Source organism: Branchiostoma lanceolatum, chromosome 5 (assembly GCF_035083965.1).
Source record: "Branchiostoma lanceolatum isolate klBraLanc5 chromosome 5, klBraLanc5.hap2, whole genome shotgun sequence".
In the NCBI taxonomy this organism is placed as follows: domain Eukaryota; kingdom Metazoa; phylum Chordata; class Leptocardii; order Amphioxiformes; family Branchiostomatidae; genus Branchiostoma; species Branchiostoma lanceolatum.
In genome coordinates this window covers 1708198-1735848 of record NC_089726.1, presented here as the reverse complement: position 1 = coordinate 1735848, position 27651 = coordinate 1708198, and the positions used below count along the sequence as shown (strand labels likewise).

Here is a 27651-nt window from a genome sequence, read left to right as displayed (position 1 = left end):
TAGGTAAGAACATTAGATTGTATTGACAGAAAAGAATTCTTTTGTATTGCATTATTTTGTTTGCTCCTGAAAAGGTTGACATCTGAAATTATATATTATATATAGGTCATTGGTGAATACAATTCTTTAATTTTCATTCCCATGATAATGATCAACCAGAATGTTGATAGAAATGAATATTTTTTAGATGAAAAAGAATCCAATTGTACGACATAATATATTATCTCATGTTCGTCCCTGAATAGGTTGTAAGCTAATTAAATTCCTTTACAGAAAAACGTTTGCGTCAGCAAATACCATGGGACAATTTTTGTTTACTAAATTTATCAACTTCTGTCATTCAAGCTATAAACCACGAAAATTAAAATCAATTCACCAAAATGATTTATCTGTTTACCCCTACTAATAGAAAGGTTACAAGAAAGCTGAAATTCCTTTACAGAAAAATGTTTGCGTCAGCATATCCCATGGGACAATCTTTTCTTGCGAAATGATTAACTTCTGTTGATATTGAACAACAGAAAACCGATTCACCAAAAGCATTTTCTCTTTGCCCCTACTAGTAAGTATATAGAAAGGTAGAAAGCTGATCAGAAATTCCCTCACACAAAAACATTTACGTCAGCTTCTCCCACGGGAGAGTTTTGTCACCCAGCAGCCGATAGCGGATTCCGTTCATGTCAAATGGCACTGAAAGGTCACCACTCGGTTTCCTGTCAGGGTTTTCTAAAGGCCAATTATCGGCTGTACCACACACATACATGCATACATACAGGGCGCAAAATGCTTATTACCAGTCCAGCACTATTTTGAAGTTCCAAAAGTTTACCTGCATTTTGAGAAGTCTTTTCACAAATAATTATAAGATAATACCCAAAGCCGTTGTTCCTGCGGCCTTACTTCAACCTTCTTGGCTTCATGAAACTTAAATACTATTTGTTTTTTGTTTGTTTGTATGTATCTATCTATATCTTATTGACTTCGATAGCTCTGTAAGTAAAAAAAGAACGATATTTTACCTGATCATGACATGAATTTGTTTCTAGGCATTATCGAATCAAATCGTTTCTTATTTAAAACAGAATCTCTACAAGCTGATACATAGCTACCTCTTGTAATTGTAACCATCATAGCAAGCCTGAATCGCTTTTGCAGCCTGCAACCTTTAGTTTTTTTTAGGTAAATCGCAGCTGGCTGGAGCCCTGATATCTTGCCAATTGTCCTTTCCAAAGAAAATATTATCCGAAATTGTGCCTCCGCCCCTCCAAATAGCGTCCTCTCGTACAATGTATCTCCTATTGTCGGCACTTTTAAAGACGACCTGGGAAGAAACCCTTATCATGAAGAGGCGGGCAAAGGTTGTGGCCTCCATAACTGTCGCGGGTTTGATCTAATGGTGCAGTGGATACAGTCAGATTTATCAAGCTTTGGTCCCAGCGCTCAGAATAAATGTTTTTATGATGTCTTTTTGCTATATTTACTGAAGACTGTCTTGAGAATTAAAAAATGAAACTGTGCCGTGCAAGAACTAATGAAATGTGTGGCTTAATTTTTCCCAAAGCTGAGCAAAGCAAAGCCATTTTCAGAAATTGTACTTCCGCCCCTTCAAAATTAGCGTATTCCCATCTCCTATTGTCGGCACTTTTAAGGACGACCTGCGAAGAAACCCTTGTTATGAAGAGGTGGGTATAGGTTGTGGCCTCTATAACTGCAGCAGGTTCATCTAATGGTGCAGTGGATATAGTCAGATTTATTATGTAATAAGCTTTCCTCCCAGCGCTCTGTTTTTATGATGTCTTTTTGCTATAAGTTTACTGAAGAAAGTCTTGAGAAATGAATTTGTGTCGTGCAAGAACAAAGGAAATGTGTGGCTTCATTTTGCCAAAGGGAGCAAAGCCATTATCACAAATTGCGCCTCCGCCCCTCCAAAATTAGCGTCATCCCATCTCCTATTGTCGGCACTTTTAAAGTCGACCTCTGAAGAATCCCTTATGATGAAGAGGTGGGAAAAGGTTGTGGCCTCTATAACTGCCGTGGGTTTGATCTAATGGTGAACCTACATTTCGCCCGGGCTGGAATCCATCAAACCGCCACCACTTGTCTGAAGCTACACCTCTTGCATGCAGGATTTTACAATAAGTCTATACACTGACCTCGACCCATTATGGGCTGACCTGGTGATGAGGAAAATCTATATACACGGAGACCTGCAAGCCTTTTTCTTTAGACTGTCTTCCACTACACATCTTGCATGTTTGATTGTACACTAAGCCTCTGGAACTGAGTCCTTCCCACATCAAAAGGAACATAGGGTGGCGCCCATCTACCGTTTCAATAGCCCTTAGGCCACACAGCTTTGTGCAATCACTACAGCAGGGACTTACATGTATTACTAAGCCCACTGGTAGTTGCTTGTGGTTAACTACAATTGTTGAGTGCTAAACAGAGAAAGCAGTTAATTGTACCATTTTTAAAAAGTCTTTGGTATTAAAGACTCGGACAGGGATTGAACTCTCACATTACGCACAACAGTTCAGAAATGACTTTAATGCTTTATGTTAAATTAAACTCCCTGACTACACACATTATATAATTATGTGGAATGATAGTGGTTAGGTTACAAATTACAAAGAATTCAAAAGGCTGATAACACCTAGTAATTACAACAGACTGAAAAAGACAAGCAGACCCCGTAATTCTGACAGATCTGGCTTTAGTCTCTCTGTCACCTCATCTGTACCCAGACCCTGTGTTAAACAGACTGGAATGTTATCAATGTGCCATTATTTACACAACATCGACACCGGGTGGCCATTTTGTTGCACGTCCAGATTCACATGGATAAACTTTTTGACTGAAGTTTTTGATTCTCAGACCGAGGGAAAATAAACAGAGAAGACATGCACTGTTGAGTTAACCTTCTCAACCTAACTCTTTAACCAATAGGGCATTGGGTGCCAAACAGCTACCTGAGAGTAAGAGTGCTAAAGGTTAACATTTCAAATTTGAAAAAAAAAAAGGAATTTTACTGCATGTCATGAGCAATGTTTTAGATGTCCTTTATCTATTGATTATTTCATCATTACTCAGGTGGTCACTAAAAATAATATTCCAATTGAAAAAAATATCCTTCCCTCTATTACCATCATGGTGCTTTGCCATCATATAATAGTTGTACACTGTCAGATAGTTGAAATTGGTAAGAATTTGTTGAACTTTTGAAATTTGTCTTCCAAAATTAGATTCACCTTCACGGTGCAGTTACAGTCAGGTTCTCAAATTACGACTTATTGTCATCTTTTAACCGATTAGTGGGTTTTTGTATGGTCTGTAACACAATGACATTACTTCTGGCTGGAAAAGATTTTGAGATGTTCTTACTATGCCTGGTGAGAAAGTTAAGAAATCACATTTCTCAAAATGATCAGTGTATTTTTTTGATTTAATTTTTAAGTCTGGAAACCAACAGAATAATTTGGTCCAGCCTACACCTGAGTGGTCCGTGGACTGGAAAAGATTTTGAGACATTCTGCTCATCCTCCATGACAAATGGGGGAATGAAAACACTAACGGGAACGTATCGGATACTTAGCCTGGTAATCGGATTACTGTAGACCGTCTTACTGTCTTCAAGCAAGTCGAGAAGCGTGGCAGCATACATGTACGTCTCGATATGGAGATTGCAATGGAAAATCTTGATGTCAATTATAAATACCTGGTGTAGAAATGATTACTTAAGGGTTAATGACCCGCCCGAGGTGTATATGGTGTCATAACGCCTGGTCATATGCTATAACCACCGAATAAAATCACTTTTACTGTTGTGTTTATATTTGGGAAGACTTTGTTTGTTTTACTAAATGTTTTTTTTGGCATACAAAAATGTACATGTCCTGTTGTGTGGGAGGTCACGCCGCGTTAATCATTTATGCAATCAAACCGTAAATAAGCTTCAAAACAACTAGAAGTAAGCTTTAACACTATAAATAAGCTTCAAAACATGTGCTCAGATGTGTATCCTGAACTTTTGTGTTACCAAAACATCAAGAGGTCTCAGTTTAGTCTATTGATCCTGATCAGTTCACTGAACTTTGAATACTAGTCAAAACATGGATGGAGATGAAAGAATTTTTCTGGGGTTTTATTACCAGTACTTCCATGAAAAATGGAGGTTATGTTTCAGGCAACTTTTGTGTGCGTGTCTGTCTCTTCGTAAACAACCGTATTTGGTGTGTTGTTAGGATGTGACAAAAAAAGGAAATGATAAGAGCAGAGATGGGGGAGGACACAAGTTATCTGGCACGTATGACCCGCTACTGCGATCACATGTCGCTGACGTCACGTTGCAGTAGCCGGGTCATTCCATGAATAGGGTTGATGGAGTCAACCGAAAATTTGGGGTAAGTCCCAATTTCTCTTACAGTGTTGGACGAAAAGTTTAGTCTTGTTAATGATGAATTCTACCAACATAGATGAACTTTCATGCTGGAAATGATAAGATTTTGGGCCCCCTGGCGGCTTTTCTAGGTACTGCAGTGGAACTTCTGGTTTTGATTCTGGTTTTGATTCTGGTTTTGGTGTTCTGGACAAGGTATGGTCATGATTTTGGGTGGTTAAGATAGCTCTTATGCTGGGGAAGAAGTGACAAGTTTGGGCCACCTAGTCCTGAAATTATTTGTTCAGAGGTCTGAGAGGAAGAGTCGAATCTGTGTGTTGTATTAGGCCACACCAATTTAATTTCTTGGTTAACAGATTTTTATTTTCCAAAAAAAAAGAAAATTTAGAAAAAAAAATCATGAACTTCAAACAGAAGGCTGGGCCAGCCGTCTGTTTTCATGATTTTTTTTTTTCTAAAATTTTTTTTTTTGGAAAATAAAAATCTGTTAACCAAGAAATTAAATTGGTGTGGCCTAAGGTAAGACTTTCCTCTCGGACTCGTTTTCATGTTGATCTTCCAGTTTCAGTATCATTTTTTTTTGTTCAAACCAAGAACCAACAAATCCTATTGGTGCAGCCCAAACTGACCAGTGCTGAAGGACAGGACAGAGAGAACGTTCAGGTTTTCCCATTTCTCCCTCAATTATCCCGCCACAGAACGTCGATTAAGGGACCAATGGCTGGTCATTCTGTACAGTTTCTCTCCTAGAGCTTGTCTATTGTATGACGGGCTTAAGTGGTTTCCAGGTTGGGGATCGTTACGGATGGCTATTAAAGTCAGGGCCACACCAATTTAGTGTCTTGTTTCTCGTATATAAGAAATAATGTTGAACTGGAAGATCAACATGAAAGCAGAGCCTGACAGGAAAGTCTGTACCTTGGCACACAAGATTTCAAAGGGAAAATATTGTCAGATAGATTCAAGAGTTATAATACTAGTACTCCAAACTTTGTAGATCTGTTTCAAGTGAGTTAGTTAGTTAATGAGTAAGTGGGTCAGTCAATCTGTCTATCGGTCAATCGATTGGTCGATCAATCAATCAATCAATCAATCAATAAATCAATAAATCAACCTATCAACCAAACCGATCGATCAATAAATCTATCAATTGGCCAGTCAGTCGATCGATCGATCAATCAGTTAACTGTCATCATTAAGTGATTTTTCATGTTTCAGGACTCTTGCTGAATTCTATATTTATGTAAAATAATATTTGAAATGTGAGAACCTAGGAAGTGTGTTGTTGTGGCCCATGCTGTTACAGTCAAAGCCATTGCCAGGAGACTGAGGCTGACGGATGACAGACAAGCCGACAACTTCTGTTCCAACAGCAGATTGATTATTGATTTCGGTTTGCGGGTCTCTGAGGGCTGTGATTTGTTTTGTTTTCTGTGTTCTGAGGAGCGAGATAGGATCGGAAAATGCAGGAAGGGTGCGCTTTATGTCAAGGGTTTTCCAGATGTTTCTTTAAGTTTGGATTGTGGCCCTGAAGCTAATCTGAAAGTTCCGATATGTAATTACCCGTGTCATTGACAGATAAATCAGCATAAAAAAGCAAATAAGTGCTCCGATACTTTTCAAGGACATTTCAACTTTTTTCTTTTTTTACCAGTCTGTGACAGTTGTGGACAAAGCAGTTGCATTCAGTGTAAAGAGACAAAGAAACAGATAAGATTTTCTTTGACGTAAGCTTTTGTCTCAAAGAACATGTACAGTAATCTTAAGCAAAGTTTGTAAGCCTATATACCATCTGGTGTAGGTAGGACTTTAACAGTTTGTTCAATCAATCAATAAAGGATGGCAGTATTTCACTTTTACTTTAGTTCAAAGTTAGATGAGTCAAATGTCTGAAACTTAGCCAAAGACAATGAATAAGACCACGGAGACCTCCTTGATAAGACTTGGAGAAGAAACAATATGTTCTCCTTCAGGGAGAAACACAATAATCTCATTAAACAACAGATTTCAAGATCATACCTGCTCTTGAAGTCTGCTAACAGCTTTGTAAAGAAATTAGAGACTGTATAGCAATCATATTTTCCACTCAAGTGTCCTCAAACTACGTAATGCCACAATAATTTCTCTTTTACTTCAGTAAAAACTTGAAGGAAAATGTTTGATACAAACCAGGTCGAAGAAGATGAATATGAAATCTAGAAGAAACAATTACTTTTAAGAATAAAAACAATTATCGCATTAAACAACCGACAGCAAAGATGATGCCTGCTCTGACTTGAAGTCTGCTAACAGCTTTGTAAAGAAATTAGATACTGTATAGCAATCATGTTTTCCACTCAGGTTTCCTTAAACAGATCATCACCAGAATATTGATAAACCTTTTAGTTAAGACTGGTAGATCTTCCTGCAGTAATTACACCTGTTATGAATTCTTTCTCGTCTACGTTCATCCTTTAATTGTTTCTCTTCGATGTTCCGAGGATTAGGGGATTAATCGTCGCAGAGCCGCAAGTGAGCGGTCCCGTCTGGCGATCTACAGACGACCAACTGCAGCCGTCTGATTAAGTCTTTGTTTTATCGTTAATCTATAGTAATTGGAGGCTGTACGCCGGCAATCACGACTTCCTAACAACACGGCATGGCGAAAGGGAGATAACAGGCTGAGAAAAATTGATGTATAGTTGTGTGTCTTTTTACAGCCCTAACAAAATTAGTTTCGGGAGGTAGAGATTCTCCTTTTTTCTAGATTTTGGCCGAAGTGTTCCAACAAATATTAGTTAACAATATGATGTAAAACTGAGATGCATCAGGGACACTGTCATGAACATTTCTAGAAAAACATGGCACAGTGAAGCGGAAGATAGCAGGCCTAGGGAAATTAATGTTGTGTTTCTGATTAATATATATTACGGTCCTAGAAAATTAAGGTCGATAGGTAGGGATGCTCTCTTCTTTTTTACAATTTTTTTGGCCCAAGTGATTTAACAAATACAGTTTAACAAAACTGAGATGTATCGGGACACTGTCACCGATATTTCTAACAACATGGCACGGTGAAGGGAAAGGTTACAGGCCTAGGGAAATCAATGTTGTGTTTCTGATTAATATATATTACGGTCCTAAAAAATTAAGGTCGATAGGTAGGGATGCTCTCTTTTTGTAGAAAACTTTTGGCCCAAGTATTTCAACAAATTCAGTTTGACAATGTAAAACTGAAAAGCATCAGGACACTGTCACTGATATTTTCAACATCATATTCAATCGTACAGATTTACATGGTACTGTACATGCACAATTTTCTATTGCAGCAAGAAATGACGAGTACAACAATTCTTCAGCATTTCATCACTCAGTTGTCAGATTTATTTTATGTCCCATCCCATGCTAGCTGTCCACCGAAAAAAAGGGGTTTTGCCAGGACTGGTCGAGTAACAGGAAACTCAACCTTTTCTTCCCTGGTCTAACGACATACACAGTGAAAGGGAGATTAAAGGTGGTGCAGGGAATACAGAACAGTCTGTTTAGGCTGAGATTATTTCACTGTGTGGAGGGATATTAAATATGACATCAGGATTATACATGTAGGGCAGCAGTGTCGCTCACAGGGCATGAGATATCTTTTTTCAGTTGGAATATTGCAGGTTTCAGTAAAATTTCACGAGCAGCTTGTTATTCCAAATGGTGCTGGGAGACTTTAAAGCAGAAGAGGATTTCAGGGAAAAGAGAAGTCTTGGAGATACTTGAATCTGACAGTATTTAGACTGTAATCCAAGTGTGTGTAGAAAAGTACAGGCCTTTCTTTAGACTTAGTTTTCATGTTGATCTTCCAGTTCAGCATCACCAAAAAATTCTTGGCAATGTAATTCTAAGGCTTTCTTAGACAAAAAAATTGGCTCTTATAGGGTGCAGTGGATACAGGCTGACTGATATCTGGGCATGATTGGAGCATTTTGTGTGAGGGTACATGAATTGGAATGTTTTGGACCTGCTGCCAAAAGGTTCTGGTAATGTAATTGTCTTGCTCAGACAAAATTGGTTCTGATACAGCATGATGGATACAACCTGACTGATAGTTGGGAGTGGTTGCAGGATATTGTGTGAGTGTTCATGGACTGTTATGTTTTGTATGTGTTGCAAAAGAGTTCTGGCAAATTGTAATAGACTTAAGATGGACAATAGATTGGTTTAGAATCTGTATTCTGATATAACAGCCAAGTGGATACAACCTTAATGATAGCTGGGAGTAGTTAGAAGGTTTTGTATGTGGTTGCTGTTGTCTAGTGCAGGGATATTGGCTGGGGAGTGCTACTGACCAACAGTGATATGGGTGTGTGGTGAAGTGGAACACATTTTTTCCTTTGGTATCTGATGACAGTATAATTCATTTGATTGTTATTTTTGTATAATTTTGACCTATTCCTTTATAAATTGTTATTCATTATAATACTTATTATGTTTACAACTCAAAATTCACTTTGTAGTTCCTCTTCTTTTCATTTGTTTCATTAGGATTTATGTTACAATTCCAATTTTTTCTTTCGTTAATTTTTCTTAGTTTCGATTATATATAATTTTGTAAAAATTCCATTTGTGTAGTTTAGGGGAGGCCCCCGAAAAGCTGTATAGGCTTCTTGGCCTCCCCTGCATGTATTCTTTGCTCTATTCATCTTTGTTTTATACTGCACATATGCAAATAAACAATAAACAATAATAAACACCTGATCGTGCAACCTACCTGTGCAGGGGAGGGAGGAGGGAGGAAATGGCCCGCTGGAGATTTTGCTTTGGCTTTGATAAGTTGCCTTGGTCAGGACCAATTTTTATTCACACCAGACTGAAATTTCTTATCATTGTATGTGCAAACTGATGTAGAACACAATTCAGCACACTGGATCATACATCCTAGCTGTCCACATGGGATGAGGCCTCAGCACAAGGAAGGAAATGGCCTGCGGCAGAACTCAGGGTTTGGTTCAGTTTGGCTTTGAAAAATTGGACCAACATCATCCAAGGTTCATGCAAGACATCTAAAAGCCTTCAATATGTGTTTTGTCGAATAAAAAACGAGCACTTCTGGCCTTGATATGTAATGATACAAACTAATTGTGATGGCATCGTTTAGAAATGTATGCATCATATGTTAGTTATGTCAAAATCAAATATCCAATAACAACTGTTACAGTACCAGCACATTCATAGATTTATATTTCTAGAATAAGAAATGGGTTACTTTGATATGATTTTAATGATACAAACTCATTGTGATGGAATCATTAAGAAATGTAAGCATATATGTTACATCAAATATCCAATAACAACAGTAGCAGCACATTCATAGATTTATATATGTTTTATAGAATAAGAAATGAGTTACTTCTATCTTTGATATGATTGTAATGATATAAACTCATTGTGATGGCATCATTAAGAAATGTAAGCATCATATGTTACATCAAATATCCAATAATTATAACAACAGAACATTCATAGATTTAATATCCAATAACAACAGTAGCAGCACATCCATAGATTTCATATTGATCCCTGTGTAAAATATGTATCCCCACGGTTGTCATGACACATAACAGCCTTTGGTATTGCTCATGGAAACAAATGTGCTCATTCCAGACGCGTTCCCGTTGTCGATACCAGTTCATCATCCCCCAATCACAGGGGCTTACAGGGCTCCAAATTAGGGCTGCATACCGGTGCTGTGTCCGGACCTGAACCTAAACCTCTGCACCGGTACCTGTACCTGATGTTATGCATGCAGCCCTACTCCAAATACCCACTCGCAACATGCAGCATGCAGAAGGAAATTTATGAAAATGAAAATAAATCTGTGACTTTTGCTTGTTAAGAAATATTTTTGAGATGATGAATCAGAATTATTTTTGTTGCTACATCTTTCATTTCAAGTTCATAAATACAAAAATATAATTCCCACAGCCGCTTCTAATGCATCAATGATGATGACCATGATTGATTGATTGATTGATTGATTGATTGTCATGTCTTTGAGTTCAGACAATGTTTGTCCATCCCAACCAGCAAATTTCTGTCCCGGGAGAGAGGGACAGGTTCTGGAGACAGCTCTTTGTTTTGGTGCACAGCCCTAGGCCTGATATTGAGCCCTGGCTTTGAAATAGCTAAACTTTCATACCTCTGTTTACATATACAGTACCTCTGTGTACATGTACCTAATGTAACTAACTTTGGCAGAGCTTTACTAAACCTTCCTACCTCTGTATACCTAATGTTACGTTTAGGTACACAGCTCTGATATGGAGCACTGGCTTTGGCATAGCTAAACCTTCGTACCTCTGTACCAAACGTTACGTTTAGGTACACCGCCCTAGGCCTGATATGGAGCCCTGGCTGTGGCAGAGCTTAACCTCTGTACTTGATGAAGTGTTTGATGATGATGATGATGATGTATGGTTTATTGCAAATAAATCCCTCGCAGCCTGTAGGCTGAATTGCGGATTTGACAATACTCAAAATTAGTTCTAACGTAAAGCATAGCAACATTATTATCATAAAAGACTGTGAAGAACATTTAGGTACGCAGCCCTGATATTGAGCCCTGGCTTTGGCAGAGCTAAACCTTTGTATCCATATACCTCTTTAGAGTCTGTACCTCATGTTACGTTAAGGTACGCAGCTCTGATATTGAGCCCTGGCTTTGGCCCAGCCGCATGTCTGTAAGACGAGGTGATATTGATTTTCCTCGGGTGATCCTTCAGGGTTCAGGTGGGAACGATGGCGCGGCGCTCCGTTTACGGCGATCACTCACGTCAAGTCATGACCCAGTTTCACATTTCTTAATGACGGATTCCCCCCTAAGAACAACTCGGGGGCCAGAGAGTTTCCTCGCTGTCAGAGAAGACGCATCGAGACGCAGTCTCAAGATCTCGTCCCTCTGTCCCAGGACAGAAATTTGCTCATAGGAAGGTAAAAAAAAATCACCATCCGTCCCAAAATCTTGTGAGCTTACATTTTAAGTAAAAATGACAAATTTGAAAATGAAAATTAACAACATTGCCCTCCTGAATGATTTGTGGTAATGGGAGTTGTTGCCAGTACCTCTTCTGCTTGTGAAGGAAAATTTGGAATTGTGATTCCCGGGGAGTGCATCGTAATGGGAGGTCATGGTCGCTCATGTGTCCCATCATAAGGCCGTATCATGAATGAACATTTATGTCGAAATCATCCGCGACGTATTATCGATTATTGATGATTTCCTGACGGGTTCAGTCGGGGGCCCGGCGACGCTGCGCTCCTGTCACAGTCGTAGCTTCCGGCAGGGTTTTATGAATACAGATGGAGTGTTTAATAAAACCCTGGTCGAATGACTTATTTCTTCCACAATCATTTCTTTCTTGTAGTAGTGGTTTATTGATGATGCACTTCTAAGGCCACGCCAATATATTTCCTCGGTTCTTGGATATTTCAAAGAAAGAGATTAAGGCTAGGAGGAAACCTTTAATTTTAACCATTTCCCTGCTGAAGTATAGCCGTTTGGCACTAAATATGTATCTGTTACAGAGTTATGCAGCAGGGAGAAGTTTAATCAGACTATATTCCTATACACTTCCTATACATCAGTAAATGCATGAAGGTGTTAACCTGATTCCAGGAGATACTTCCATATTGATGTTACAATTCAGTATTATTTATTTAATCCGAAAGCCAGCCAGTTTGATTGGTGGCCAGAATAACAACATCCGGAAATCCGATCCTTGCATTCTCCTCCATTGCCGCCTCGCTCAGATGAGATACAAAATGTATTTTTACCCATTTATCATTTTATGGCTCGATTTTGAAGGATAGCCTCAAACTCTCCATAACCTTCGTCTTCCTGATGTACATGTAAGCCCTAAATATAGGGACTTGATTTGTATTGGTTGAAGGCAAAAATAATGAGTAGATTTCTGATCTTGACAATTGATTGGCAGAAGAAAAATGAACCATACTGTGATATATCAAGACAGTGATATATTTTAAAATTTGTATATCAAACGTATTCCCCCTGTATCAAAGTTTGAGTACTTTGAAAGTTTAGCTTACAGTTGCCCCTACTGGAATCATCTTTCCCCAGTTTTCATGAATATAGATGGGCTGTTTAATGGGGGGCTGGCCTGACTCAGTGCTCAGTTGATTGTATTTATGGTTTGCCATTGAATATGCATTATTATCTTAAATAAAGACAAGTGGATTGGAAAAACAGGTAAATTACTAAATCCATTTTCCAGAGTTTTGATGGATTAATGTCTTTTGTTCATTTCTGATGGGTACTCATGTACTAAGGCCCAAACAGTTCAACTTGTTGGTTCATGAATTCAGTAAAATAATGCTAATCTGGAATTGTTAACAATTAGAATCTTGAGTCTCAGATTTGAGCCTATATCTTGGTTTGCTTATTTAAAGGAAAATATATTTTCTGAATATGAACAGATTCAAGTTCCCTTCCCAGTCTTCTGTTTTTATCATGTCGTCTATCTTGCTTACGTTTTACTGGAGAATTTTCTAGAGCCAAATGACCTAATGATAATCCCAGATGGAATATTTTCCACCAATTATGAAAACAGGGTTGTTTTGATACACAGACTCAAGAAGTTCATAGATCCAAGCGTTTGTCTGAACTCTCTTTTTATGATGTCCTCTTGCCTAAGTTTTTAACGAAGAATGTTCCGGAACCAAAGAAATTTATTGATATGGCCAAATGGTAATATTTTTCTCCAATGCAAAGTCTGAGGGGGAAAGACTGTACATGTACCTCAACTCACAAGGTTTTAGGGGAGAGATATATTTTTCTTCCAACCCTCTTTGCTTGATGTTGTCTTGCTGAAGATTTTACAAAAGAATGTCCAATGTGCCAGAACCAAAGAAATGAATCGGCATGGCCTAATGATAAGACCTGAGCGAACATTTTCCACAAAAAATTCTGAGGTTGAAGTCTGTATCTCGTCTCATATACAGGGGTTTAGATATATCTGTATAGTAAGGTTCAAGTTTTCCTTCTCATCCTAGATATTGTTTTGCTGACCATGTCCTCCTGCCAGAATTGAAAACAAATGTCCCAGAACAGAAGAAATGGATCGACATGCCCCAATGATAAGCCTTGAGGGAAAATTTCCACTAAAACACAGTTGAAGGTTCACAGTCTGTACCGTAGCACACACTACACCAAATAACAGTTATTCAAGCAAGTGGATATGATTTTGGAAACTGACGTTTTTGCTGGAGAATGTCCCAGAAACAAGAAAATTAATTGACAAGGCCTAATGACAAGCCTGGAGGGAGCATTTTCCACCAAAACCCCCTTGGCGGCCCCCTGGGGGCCGAGCTTAGCCCATCAAACATTAATGAAGTCCACCTGCAGGTCAGGGGTCATGGCTGGTAATGGCACTGAGGGGATATCCGTTTTCCCCACACATCCGTCAAACGGTTGCCATGGCAACAGCTCGAGAATTATGAGGGTGGGGCGAACAGGTCAACCTGCCCATTTTGTGCTTCCCTCCAGGAGCGGGATTTATTGCCAGCAGGACGTCCTCACAGGTTCACCAATTTATAAAGATTTGCCCAATTATTTTCAGGATCTTAATATAGATACTGTAATTCACTTTATCTTCATGGTAGCAAAATTTCAAGGAAAATTGACATTTTCACTGAACTTAAACTTCACGGTGGCGGCAAGTGATTTACAGAACGGATGTGTGAAGCAATCATGATAAATAACAACAGTTTTTTTCACGGTGACGATAAAATCACAGTTCAGAGGTGACCGTGAAAACAGTGAACATAAACTAACAGTGAAAGAAACAAGAATCATACTAGTTCCGAAAGTAGAGTTTCATAACAAACAGGGTAATGTGCACCTTCTTTTTTCTTTCTGCTTAACCTCGTGAAAAACAAGATTACTAGTAGTAGTTTGTGCGTGTTGAAGTGTTAGTTACCAAACAAGTGACCGGTACGGATAAACAGAGAAAATGAAGGTAAGTAACTGATTTTGTGCGTGCAAAAGACAGGACAAGTGAATTTGGTGGGTTAGTAATATTTACATATCGATGTGTAGGGGTGGCTCAATGCAGCAGGGTCCTCCCCAGCTCAGTTTTGAACTGAGAGAGGGACCCCACCTCCGCCACACCAGGCTCAAGCTCATTCCACTCTCAGTGAGTCGACCTTGTTTCAATCAATGACTCAGTTAAACCCGACACATGTACAAACTCCCACTCAGTAAGACCAAAAGGCACAGTGACGCGTTCTTTATGAGGACTCTGAGAGACCTTCAAAACCTAGTTTAAGGCTATACTCGTCTGTCCTCGATCGTCCAAAGTAACATTTTAATGTAAATAAGCGCATAGTAATGAATATTGTGATGTGTTTAAAAAAAAATCTGGTCCACTGAAATGTTTTTAACATACTTCTGTAAGAAATCTAATGTAATTCAGGTGTGTCGTCAGACATACCTGCAATGTTGATTTCAGAATAAAGATTGATTGATTGATTAGGTATGGGATACTGTTTCAGTTTAGTTCGGTGACATTGCACTGGGCAAACTCGTCAAAGAAAAACCATAGAACTGTTTCAAAAACAGTGCAAAAACCTCCTTTTCCCCTCCTACTGCAAGATAAAACCGCTGTGAAAGTAAATGAATGCACAGTAATGAGTAAGCGGTGAACTTGAGGCAGTCCCAGCTGTGGATGCCGTGAGGCTGTTCATTACCGTGATGAGCCTGCTTGCCTCGCCTGGTGACACTTGTCAGGACTTGTAAATACTCATTCACGTCAGCCGTTCAGGTCCTCTTTTATTGGTCCTGCTGACGTGCAGCCAACTAGCCTAAGGCTGCACCAATTTATGTCACCGGTTCTGGACCTTTCTGATTAACATTGCAGCAACAAGATATATTGGTGTGGTCGTGTGGTTTTGGGCCCAGAACCCAGCGGTCCCGGGTTCGAATCCCATGGCGCTACTGATGTTGTGCCCTTGGGAAAAGGCACTTTACACGACTTTCCTCACTCCACCCAAGTGTAAAACGGGTATATAATGTGTGTGGGTGACGACACCAGCAATAGCAGCCTGTGTCCCACATGTATTGCACTGTAACAGTTGCAATTCTGATTTAAAAAAATTTAAAAAAGGAGATATTATGAAAAACGAGGGTTGAGATGAAAATCTGACAGCATTCACTCCCTGTAACTAGCAAGAAACAGAAATTTCTCTCGAAGCCTTTCTTCATGTTTGCATTCCAATTTAGCAGAATGTTTTTAAATCTGAGAACCAACAAATTGAATTGAAATGGCCCTATCAGGCTTAATAAGCTCAATCACTTTACTGTTATACCTGACTTGAAGCCAAGGCTACTCAACTACATAAAAAGCCAGTGTGTGAGTTGGAAACTGATGGATTTGGTCTATTTCCACCCACTGTTATCGATTATTGTGGTAGGATCTTTATTGTACTAAAGGTGTAGCTCACCAGAAACATAGGTGTTATGTCTTTAAGTCCCCTGCGAAGGATGCTAGATATTTTGGAAAGACTGCCCCTCAAATGTTTGTTATAACAAAGGAAATGACATATTCTTTATAGCAACCAGAGTTCAGCACCAAGGACAGAACATGTGCCGTGGAGGGGGTGTGTGGTAGGATGGACAGTACCATGTACTATAGAAGGGGTGGTAGGTTAGGATCAGGTTTCAGCACAGTGGACAGAACCATGTTATGTGAAGGGGGGTGGGAAGGACAGTACCATGTACTATAAAAGAGGTGGTAGGTTAGGATCAGGTTTCAGCACAGTGGACAGAAGCATGTATTGTGGAAGTGATGGCAGGTTAGGATCAGATTTTGGACAAAACCATGTACTGTAGGAGGGGTGTCCTCAGGGCAAAACCTAGATATGAACTTCCGAAAATAATTTCATCAGGTTGGTAGAATATAGGATATAGGAGATTCTTTTTACACAACCAGGTAATCTCACCTGCTGACGTTTCGGTGTCTGTCAGACACCTTCTTCAGAGCTTCTGACTGGAGTACTGCTTCTCACCGCTATAAGTAGCCGATGTAGGTGGCGCTTTTGCGGCGAGAACGTAATCCCAAATATGGCTGAGATCCCAAGGACAAGGTCGATGACCTAGTCAAAACAGACTGTGTATACAAGATCCCGTGCGCAAGCTGCGAGGAAGTATACATTGGGGAAACAGGCAGGACCCTTGGAACTAGGCTTAAGGAACACAAAAAGGAAGCTACCGACATGGATGCGGTCAAGTACACCAGATCCCAGAAAAGACAGGCACAACAAGAAGAGAAGAAATCTGCAGTCACGGACCATATTGCTAGAAACAACTGCGTCATTGACTGGGAGGGGGCCAAAGTAATAGACAGAGAGGACAACAGACGCATTCGTTGGATTAAAGAGGCAGTATGGATCAGGAAGTCATCACCTGTGATGAACCGAGACGAGGGGGGATACAAGCTCAGCCATATTTGGGATTACGTTCTCGCCGCAAAAGCGCCACCTACATCGGCTACTTATAGCGGTGAGAAGCAGTACTCTAGTCAGAAGCTCTGAAGAAGGTGTCTGACAGACACCGAAACGTCAGCAGGTGAGATTACCTGGTTGTGTAAAAAAAAAAAAGAATCTCCTATATCCTAGATATGAACTAGTCTCAATTTTGATGCATTTCTACCTTTGCTAAGACAGTTATATTTTTCGGGCTGTCTTGTCTTGATATTTGGTATGTTGGTAGGTCTTGATGAGACCTCAAAATGATTAGATTTTTGGCCCCTTAGCGACTTTATAAGGTACTGCAGTTTGATTTCCCAGGTTGATATTTTATGTTCTGGACAAGCTATGGTCAAGATTTTTGAGTTGTAGATAGCTCTTTGGAGGGAGATTAAGTTGTGTAGGTTTGGTCTCCCAAGTGGTTTTGATATCTTGTGTATGTTCTGGTTTCACTCTGTAAAGAGAAGGACTCATGATTCATTCCAGTTGAACTCCGAGCCAGTCTGTTTGGCAGTGTTCCCAGTCCGGTACCTGGCTGGTGTCCAGTGACAGGATCACCATGGCAACCTCCCATCCCGCAAAATCTCATTTCCTGGTGGCTGTAAGCCTCACAATAATCCAGGCATCCATTTTCACTGGAGATATCTGGAAAAGTTAACTTTGAAATGCTGTCGCCACAGATATACTATAGTACCTGTAGTTCTTGGCAGAATACTTGATGACCAACCCCACCCCAACATGAAGACAGACAAATGCCACTGAAAATAAAACCTCCATGAGATTTTATCCAGGTAAAAATCAAACAAAGGTATTGCTGAAATATTTCTATTGGCACAATCTGACAAAGTAGGGCATCTAATTTCTTTCTTTTCTTAGTGTAGGGTGTCCAAAAGACACCCTGCTTGCTAATAGCCTGCCCCCACCCCCTCAATTTTTGGACACCCTGTCCATGAATCCTAGCTAGAATCCTGCTGTCAAGACCTCACATTTCCCTTTTATTAATGGCTCTGTAGGCCAGAAGAGTGATGGTACAAGAAGCAGGCTTTTATTTCCCAGATGACGGTGGAAGTTATCTGCGAGGCTGGAATGTCCTGACCAATAACAGTAGGGAGGATTGCCCTTAACCCTCACCAACGGTGTACTGAATCTGTAGACAGGTGATGACTCTACTGTACAGATTGAGCATGTCAATTCTTCCTGTACTTGTAGGGAACTATACAGCATAGTTTAGTGCTGTAAAAAAAGTCAATTTAGTATCGACTGTTTGTAACTTACCAGCCTCCAAATCACCATATCAAGAACATCTTGGTGACTTCACCGTAGACGCTTATTTAAAGTTTGCAAATCATTCTCGGGAGTACAAGGAAGAGGCAACAAATTTCACACTTGAGACTTTTAGAATTCCTTACTGAGTCACCAGTCTCTACATTTATCCTGCCTCTTTCTTCTCCTTGTGGGCTGAGAACCAGTAAGTTTGATTGGTTTTGCCTGGGAGTTAAACAAGCATTTCTGGAGAACAGTTGGCTTGAAGTACCAGCCAGATGGCATTGTTTGTTTTTCTCTTATACCGTTATGAGTAAAAAGATTAACGGTCGTGGTGCATTTTATATAGGGATTGGGATTGCCAACAGATGCTTTCTTAATTCAGGATATTTTGTAACATAATTGTTGATGTATAATTACGATAATCAGTGACACTGTAAAAAGTTTGTTTGTTTGCTCCATTGATCCAACATATGTTCTTAATGATTTGGTAAACACACATAAGACACTTATCAAAACCTCATATAATACAAGCAAAAGCATAATTTTTTTCCTGTTGTAGTATTGTTTTAGGACTCCAAGAATGTATTTAGTACTAATATGGAGATTCTATCAACAAACAAGCAAGCAAACAAACAAACAAACTTTCCCAACCTGTTTCTCCTGATTTGATGCATGCATGCAAAATGTAGACAAATCTGTAGGAAGCAGACAAGTCAGAGTGATCTCAAACTGTAACAGTTCAATGAACAAAATGAACAGTTATGCCACTCATCCTCTGCATGGTTGTGACAGAAAGTACCGTATTTTCTCTATTAAAGTACGCACCCCTGATTTGGGGCTAGTTCCAGACAAATCTGCAGAACTGAAACGTAAAGTCAAAAACCCCAAATAAAGTGCGCACCCCTTCTCCACTGATCTTGAACACATTTTTAACAGGATAAATTCAGTTCCTTCTATTATCTCCAGGTCATTTTTCCTATAAGGCTATATCAAGGGCTTCTACATAATGCCATTCCTTAGATTCATAAAAGATTCTCTTGTTTACTCCACCAGCATCGTCTCTGCAAACTTGAGGATTGCCTACGACAAGTTACAAATTGGCAGGTATTGAGCCATGTATTGTTTAACCGTAGCTGGGTTCCTGGTTTGATTAAGCAAGGGTTTGAGTTTGAGGTCCTTTTCCAATTTGTCCTGGCAATAACCTTAAATGAAGTACGCACCCTGACTTTAGCAATGATTTGTGCTGCCTTTTGAATTTTGACATGTTTAAAAAGTGCATACTTTATTCGAGACAATACAGTAGTTATAAGTTGTTGAGCAACAAATTCAGGTAGTTGTTGAGCAACAACTACCTGAATTTGAACTCCCGACCTCCTGGTCCTGAAGCAGGGTCGCTAACCGCTGGACCAGACTAGAGCTTTGACGGAGATAGGAGATGAAGGGAGGAAAATTGCATGATGCGGATAAATTTCAGGTGGGCGAGAGGAAAGTCAGGACCATTTGTCACGATGGACGGGAGGATTGTGATAACCACAGGTCGTGACGGGGGGTTGGAGTCTCCAGACTTTTATTGATTACTTCGCGGATGTTGAAATCTTGTCTAGATGAAAGCAATTTTAAACTCTTATCAAAGTCGGAAAATGATGGACCCCCAGGGCATTCCAATCTTATTGCCTGATTCTCTATCTTTCCCTCTTTAGAAAATGCCAAGCTTGAATGCTCAGAATGAAAAAAATAAGTTCGTTGAACTTGTATTTCTAAAAAGTTACATGTAGGATATCATGAAAAACTTTGCGTCTTCAGTATTCTTGCTGCAAACTTTACATCAACAGTTTTAAACTAAACTATTTCTAAGTTGACTTACTTACTTTATTACTATTTCTAAATTGCCAATATTAAATGACCAGTTTTACCCTGTCTATGATCAGGTAGGTTTTGTGTTGAAAATCTAAAAACTTTAGAGAGAACTACCACGAAAGTTCATCTGTGTGTGCAAGACACATTGATTAAAGTTTGGATTTCCAATCCAACACAAGCTCAGCAAGGTTGCAATTTATATTCAAATTTTGGGCTGAAGTTATGGACTCCTTGAAGATGAATAGCCCATCACCTTGAACTTGTGTGTTGAATTTCAAGTTTAAACTTCACCTTGTTCAGTGCTGGAAAAAAATGTTACTGTAACTTTTGATTTGTTATCAGTAACTTAATTCTAGCTACTTTAATGGTCACTAGTCAATTGCTAAAATTTCATGATATATATATAACAAATATGTGATCACTAATATAAAAATTTAGAGACAGTGATGTTTCTTCCCCCTGTTAGAATTAAATGCCACAAACTACTACCTCCCCCCCCATGCTGAAATTATCAACTGCAATATCAAATGGATTTACAGTATTACATTTTTGAAACTATATTTTTCTTGCCTAATTTTAATCCATTAATTTTTCATGTGCAAGTTCAATTTTTTGTGTGCATTACAAGTGTGAACTTCATCATGCTCAGTGCTGGGTTTCTTTTAACTACAATATGTTATTTATGATACTGAGCCTGTTTCCTAACACTTCAATTGAGCATTCATACATGTACTTGTGGACAACCTCAGTACTCATTGTGCAAACTGCTGGCTGCCTAGCCTGATGTTAAAGAACCTATTGGGAAAATTGCTATGTGTAAATCTTTTGAGCATGCAGTTCTGGAGAGAGTCTCTGAGATAACTTGATAAATTGGTGTTGTTTGAAGAAATTGTGTAGTTGATTACATGTAAGTTGTGCGCTTTCGAAGTCTTCAGTTTGTAACAATCAGGAAAAATAGATAAGTGAGCTAACTGTCGGACATCAGGAAGAATAGTGAATATTGTACCACTAATGGAGATCTGACTCAACCAAAACTGTCCGATTTCAGACCTGATTTCCATTTGGGTGTCAGTAGCCAACATGTAGTAAATTGGTGTTATCTGAGGAAGCTGTGTTACTGTTGATTGATTTGTGCACTTTCAAAGCCTCCAGTTTGGTACATCTGAGAGGAGGAGATACAGTAAGTGTGCTTATTGTTGGATTTTGGACCTGATTCCCTGTCAGTAGCCAACACATATTGTAAATTGGTGCTATCTGAAGAAGTTGTGTAACTATTGATTGATTTGCGAGTTTTCAAAGCCTTCATTTCGGTACAACTGAGAGGGAGAGATAGGTGTGCTTACTGTCGGATTTTGGACCTGATTTCCTCTGGGTGTCAGTAGCCAACAATAGAACACCCATTAAACAGTAAAACATCAGGTTTGGGGAGTACTAGGGAAGAAAGCACAAACCACTAAGTGCTCTCCGAGGTGTATTTGAGGTTTTCTGTGATTCCAATTCAAACGTCAGTCCATAGGAGAGAAGGGATGGTGAGTTCTGTCCTGGGAGCAAGTGTATCGACCAAGTTCAAGGCTCTACACTACATTGTTGGCTGCTGATGTACACTGATGTTCCCTTAGGGATGTCACCTTAGATAATGTTTTTTATTGGTCAGAAATTACCCGCAATGGCAGCATTTCTAGTGCTGAATTGATGCAGGGTTTACAGGTTTTACATAATACACATAATATACATATTTGCTCGGAGTCCACACTTGCATTCTGTGCCACCAGGTAACCTCAATATGACCTTCCCCAACCGGAGTCAGGTACCCATTTACACCTGGGTGGAGTGAGGAAAGTTGTTTAAAGTGCCTTTCCCAAGGGAACAAGATCAGTGACATGACAGGATTCGAACCCGGAACACCTTGATTCTGAGCCGAATGCTCTGCCGTTGCGCCACACAGCCCCACCTTGTTTGAATGTTGTAAATGATGTTGCAATGATTTACTTATAGTTACCTGCAATGCAGCAGACCCATGGCAATGATGATTGATGGTAATCTCAATTTGATGAGTCTCATATCCTTTGAAAATACAATAAAGTTCTTTATTACATGACCAAAAGAAAAATACCTGCCAACGGCAACGATTCTACCGCAGGACCTTTACATCCTGATCCCAACAGCCTAACCACTAGGAGACCGATGCACAGATCGATGTCCATGAAACTTTTTTATTCAAACTGTCCACTCTGCAGATTGTGATGAATCATCATCATCATCTTCGATACTGCTGAGCCCGCCTTGAGGCGGATTATTAGCAGCTGCGCAAGTGTTAGTAACAGGTGCAAACAAGGGGTAGAAAAGAGGGGGTAGACAAGGACATGTGCACAGAACTGGACAAGTGAAATTTTTATTGATTTTAGTAATATACATATGTAATATACATATGTACAAGGGCGGGGGGCAGCTCAATGCAGCGAAGCCCGTCCCAGCTCAGTTTTGAACTGGGAGAGGGACTCCGCCTCCGCCACACTAGACTCATTCCGCTAATTTTACAGAAGAGTTTTGCTGACTGAGCAGCAGGGAACTCAGCGAGCGGGGGATGTACATGTAATTGGTATGGTGGTCATCACCTTGTATTGCGCAGTCATCGGGTTTGGGCCGCTTTAATTAGAGCCTGAGTGGCCCCGACTTGATTACCGGGGTTGTACCGACAAGAAAGCCGCCACGGCTTAATTGTTTCTCCATTCCTCAACTAGAGAAGATGAAATTTGTTTAGTCCATTGCCTACGCAGGCCGTTCCAAGGACGAGCCGTTATTGGAAACTTTGTCGGCAGGCTGGAAACTTTGTTTCTGGAATATCAAGTGGACTATAAAGGATGAGAAGATGAAGGTTTAGTGGGGCGTGCCCGCCCTGCGGGTTATGAAATTACAGAGGGTGTCGTGTTTGTAGCATATAAAGAAGCTTGCGGTAGCGGCTTGACTTCCAAACGGTGGAAGTCAGGAGCTTTATTGATGGGTGTCAGCGCGGGGTGGGAAATAAGAGAGAGTCTGTGAGAGGAGGGATGGGACAGAGCGGGAATCAAACTTCAGGGAGTTGAGCAGTCGTGAGGAGACTGGAAAGTGCCAGGAGTTTTTATGTAGGTATGTTCAATGGAGGGCTGTCCCTGTAGCTCAACTGGTAGCGATAGCAGCCTCATAGTTGAGCACCTGAAGTTCCGCTTAGCTGGAAAGTGCTAGGGCCTAGGGGCTTTTGTGTAGGTGCGTTCAATGGAGTGATGTCCCTGTAGCTCAACTGGTAGGAGCCTCATAGTCGAGCTCCTGGTTCTAATTAGTTGGTAACTGGGAACCCTGGTTCAAATCCAGGGATAGGACATCTCGGTTAGGGCTGTCCCTGTCTTTTGGAAGGGACATAAAAAGGAGGATCCTTTTTTCAAGGAGGTGTCTCAAGCATATTAAAGGTAAGGGCAAGCAACCCCTACCTGTGAAAATATCCCCTGATACAGAACCATGCTGATCTATATGCCACTAAGCACTGCAAGGTGAACAACAGCAACTATAACGTTCAAAGGAAAATTGGATGGAGAGACAATCAAAGGTTGTCGACTTTTTATTAGAAAGTCTTCACCAGACAACAAAGAGCAAAGTTGCGCTGCTTTTATACCCTCAACTCAACTCCCATTGGTCGTTACTTTCTAGAGAGATAGCCAATCAGCATTCAAGGTCTCAGTTTGCGCTGACTAGATTAGCCAATCGGCACTAAGGATCGCAGGTTGCCCCATTCTAAAGTGATTATTCAGCAAAAACACTGTTTTCTTCAGGCGAGTGCAGCCTGGCTATGGTGCCATTGTTCTTACCAATCTAGTAGTCTGATTTGGTTTTCCTCTTTTTCTTCTTCATGGCATATTACCTGGCGCCAATGTGGGCCACCACAGTGTACCACTTTTCTTCTGTCTAGTGCTTGCAAATTCAGTGATTTGACTTCAGTATAGGTAGTTTTGGTTTAGTTTTAGTATAGGTAGTTTAAGGGAAAGGCTGTACTGAGAAGAGAAATAATATTTTTTCAGACCTACTCTTCTCTTCCAAAGCCCACTTTACCCAAACTTGTTACTTTTGTTGCCTTAGAACATAACAAAACTGTCTCCCCATATTTAGGACACCTATTAAGCACACTGTGAAAGATAGTATGATACTGAGTTATTGGAGTCATTTGACATAGCAGTACAACCACGTCAGTCCTCAGTGGAGCCATCAAAGTTTAGCAGCCTTCCACTAGAATATAAAACACAAATACTGGGGGAGGCCAGAACAGTTTATTTACTAGCTTCTCAGGCATTTTGAGCAAACTGATGGGAAGAGGACAAAAGCTCAAATTTTGGACAGAATCTAAAACCTCTCCATTAAACTCTCTGTTACAAGGTATTTGTACAGAAATCTCAGATTCTGTTTTCAAGTTGATACTCCAATTTAGCATGATTAAGATAAAAGTTTTGATAATGTTGTTGCTGTTTTGGCTTTATGATAACCACTAATGTCCTACAATCTGGCAAAGATAATCTACAGTTGTATTTGAGTTATCAGAGTAATTTGTAGCAGCAGAACAATAACGTCACTTCCCCATTCTCGATGGAGGCATCAAACTATAGCAGCCTTCCTCTGGAATATAAAACATAAATCCTTGGTGAGGCCAGTACATTTCCTTGGCTCTTAGGAATTCTTAAGCAAGCTTGTATGAAGAGGACAATGAAGAGGGAATCCACAATCTCTATCTGGAACTGCACAGGATTTTTCTCAGACTCTGTTTTTTATTTGATACCCCAATTTAGCATAATTAAGATAAAAGTAATGTTGTTGTGGCCCTATGCTAACCACTAATGTCTTACAACATGACAAAGATTGTTGTATTTGAGTTATCAGAGTAATTTGTAGCAGCTGTACATCAACATCACTTCCCAGTCCCCAGTGGAGCCATTAAAGTGTAGCATCCTTTCTCTGGAATATAAGACATAAATCCTTGGTGAGGCCAGGCCAGTTTATTCTGTTTGTTCTCATACAGTCTTAAGCAAACTTGTAGGAAGAGGACAAAAGCTCAAGTTTGGGCGGATTCCCTTAAACTCTCTGTTGCAAGGTACTTCAGTACAGAATGTCCCCTCAGATTCTGTTTCTAATTTAGCATACTTATTTAGATAAAAGATAAAAACTTATATAATGTCATTGTTGTTTTGGCACTATGATAACCACTAATGTTTTCTGTAATGTAATGTAAAATCTACAGTAACTGTTGTATTTGAGTTATCGGAGTAATTTGTAGCCACATAACACCAGCATCACTTCCCAGTCCTCAGTCAAGCCATCAGAATGTAGCAGGTTTCCTCGGGGTGATCAGAGCCAGTTACTGGGTAATCAGTGATTGGCAGGCGTCCCAGCTGGCTCTATGTGGCGCTGAGTAGTGTAGATACACCTGAGTCTTTCTCATCTCTTCTCTTGTCGGCTGTCTTGGAAATATTCCAAAATATCCAACCAAGAACTGAGCAACTGAGCAGTAAAAGAAGAACCTGTCTGGGCCTCCAGTAGATAGACAGTAAGTTAAGATGAACCTGGGTCTTCCTGGTGTCTTCTCTTTTCAGCTGTTTGGGAAATATTCCAACATATCCAACCGAGAACTGAGCAACCGAGCAGTGAAAGAAGAACTTGTCTGGGCCCCATGTAGATAGACAGTAAGTTAAGATGAACCTAGGTCTTTCTGGTGTCTTCTCTTTTCAGCTGTTTGGGAAATATTCCAAAACATCCAACTGAGAACTAAGCTGTAAAGGAAGAACTTGTCAGGGCCTTCTGTACCAAGTTGTAAGGAAGATATATGTGGGTCTTCATAGTCTCTTCACTGAGTCAACAGCTACCTGGGAAATTTGCCAAAACATGAAATTGAAGCAGTGAAAGAAGAAATTGCCAGGGCCTTGTGTGTATTGGCCCTGTCATTGGTGCTGAAACTGTTGTTGCTGTTGATACACAGTACTTGCATCTTCCTGGTCTCTTCACTTCTCAACTGTTTTGGAAATAGTCCAAAATAATACATCAGAGAACTAAGCTGTAAAAGAAGAACTTGTCAGCGGCTCTTGTAGTATAGATACATGTGGTTCTTCCTGGTTTCTTTACTTGTCAGCTGTTTTGGAAATATTCCAAAAATAATGTAGTGCAACTTATCTTAGAACCAAGCAGTGAAAAAAGGAACATGTCAGGGCCTCTTTTAGACAGTAAGTTTAAATGAACCTGGGTCTTTCTGGTGTCTTCTCTTTCCAGCTGTTTGGGAAATATTCAAAAACATCCAACTGAGAACTAAGCTGTAAAGGAAGAACTTTTCAGGGCCTCTTGTACTAAGTTGTAAGGAAGATATATGTGGGTCTTTCTGGTCCCTTCAGTGAGTTGACAACTATTTGGGAAATTTGCCAAAACATCTAATTGAAGCAGTGAAAGAAGAAGTTGTCAGGGCCTTGTGTGTATTGGCACTGTCATTGGTGCTGTTACTGTTGATATACAGTACTTGCATCTTCCTGGTCTCATCACTTCTCAGCTGTTCGGGAAATGCTCTTGTTTTGGGTCTTCTTAATTTCTTCAGTGGTTACTAAGCTGTATGGGAAATATTCCAAAACATCTAATTGAGAACAAAGCAGTGAAAGAGCAAGAAGTTGTGTGTATTAGCACTGTCCTTGGTGCTGAAGTTGTTACTACTGTTGATACAAACATCCATTGGAGACCTAACCAGTAAAATAAGAACTTGGTTGGGCCTTTAGTAGTGTAGATACATGTAGGGTCTTCCTGGTCTCTATACTTGTTAGCTGTTTGGGAAATATTCCAAAAACAACCAGCTGAGACATAAGCAGTACGAACGTGGCCTTTTAAAGTGTAGATACACATGGGTCTTCCTGGTTTCTATACTTCTTAGCTGTTTTGGAAAAATTCCAGAAACACCCAAATGAGATCGAATAAAACTTTTTTCTCAAAACTGTTTAGCTTCATGCCCTGCTATATTTTTATGCCATAGAGCATTGTTCAGGTCGTAAATGTACATGTAGGAACACCGTGGCAGTACATTTCTGCTGATTGTCTAGACGCAAATGCGAGAGAATCAAATAACAGAGCTTATTGTCATTTGAAACAATGTTTGGATGGTCTTGTATGGAAGGAATTGATTTTTGATTTGGTTCTAAGGGCAGGATAGCTTTAAAGAAATATTTTCTCCTGTCCTCATGGGGCTACCGTAAGATTGTCTTTTTAGAAACTTCTTTGAATTTCAATCATGGCTGAATGTAAAGATGATGATTTATTGGAACCATTTTTGATATTCCCAGGGTTTGACCACAAATTTGGTCATTTTGAGAACCTGATGTGGTTTGAAGAAATACATTAACAGACTCACAGTTTGATTTTGTCTTTTTCTTCTTCTATTGAAACAACAACAGAAGATATTTTACATTATCACAAGACCAATATAAAAATGCAGTTGTCATCTTACAGCTACTCATCCTCTTGCAGGTCTCACTACTTATTCATGGCTATTGGCAAAGTGCCAAGAATAAAGCTAATAAAACTTCAAAATCACATTTGAAGAGTCCAGTTATGAGAAGGGCTGTACTTTTATCCATGTAATA

The 27651-nt window shown here is 39.8% G+C and overlaps 1 protein-coding gene and 1 long non-coding RNA gene across 2 annotated transcripts in view; one reads left to right on the top strand and one right to left on the bottom strand.

Annotated features, from left to right (window-relative positions):
* The window catches only part of LOC136434358 (calcium-dependent secretion activator 1-like), a 119937-nt gene that overhangs the window by 11346 nt on the left and 80940 nt on the right, over positions 1-27651 (top strand). The window lies entirely within an intron of this gene.
* Positions 16840-27651, bottom strand: part of LOC136434362 (uncharacterized) — a 50445-nt gene continuing 39633 nt past the window's right edge. Inside the window, exon 2 of the long non-coding RNA XR_010755737.1 lies at positions 16840-17010. This is a non-coding gene — a long non-coding RNA (uncharacterized lncRNA). The remainder of the gene's footprint in view (positions 17011-27651) is intronic.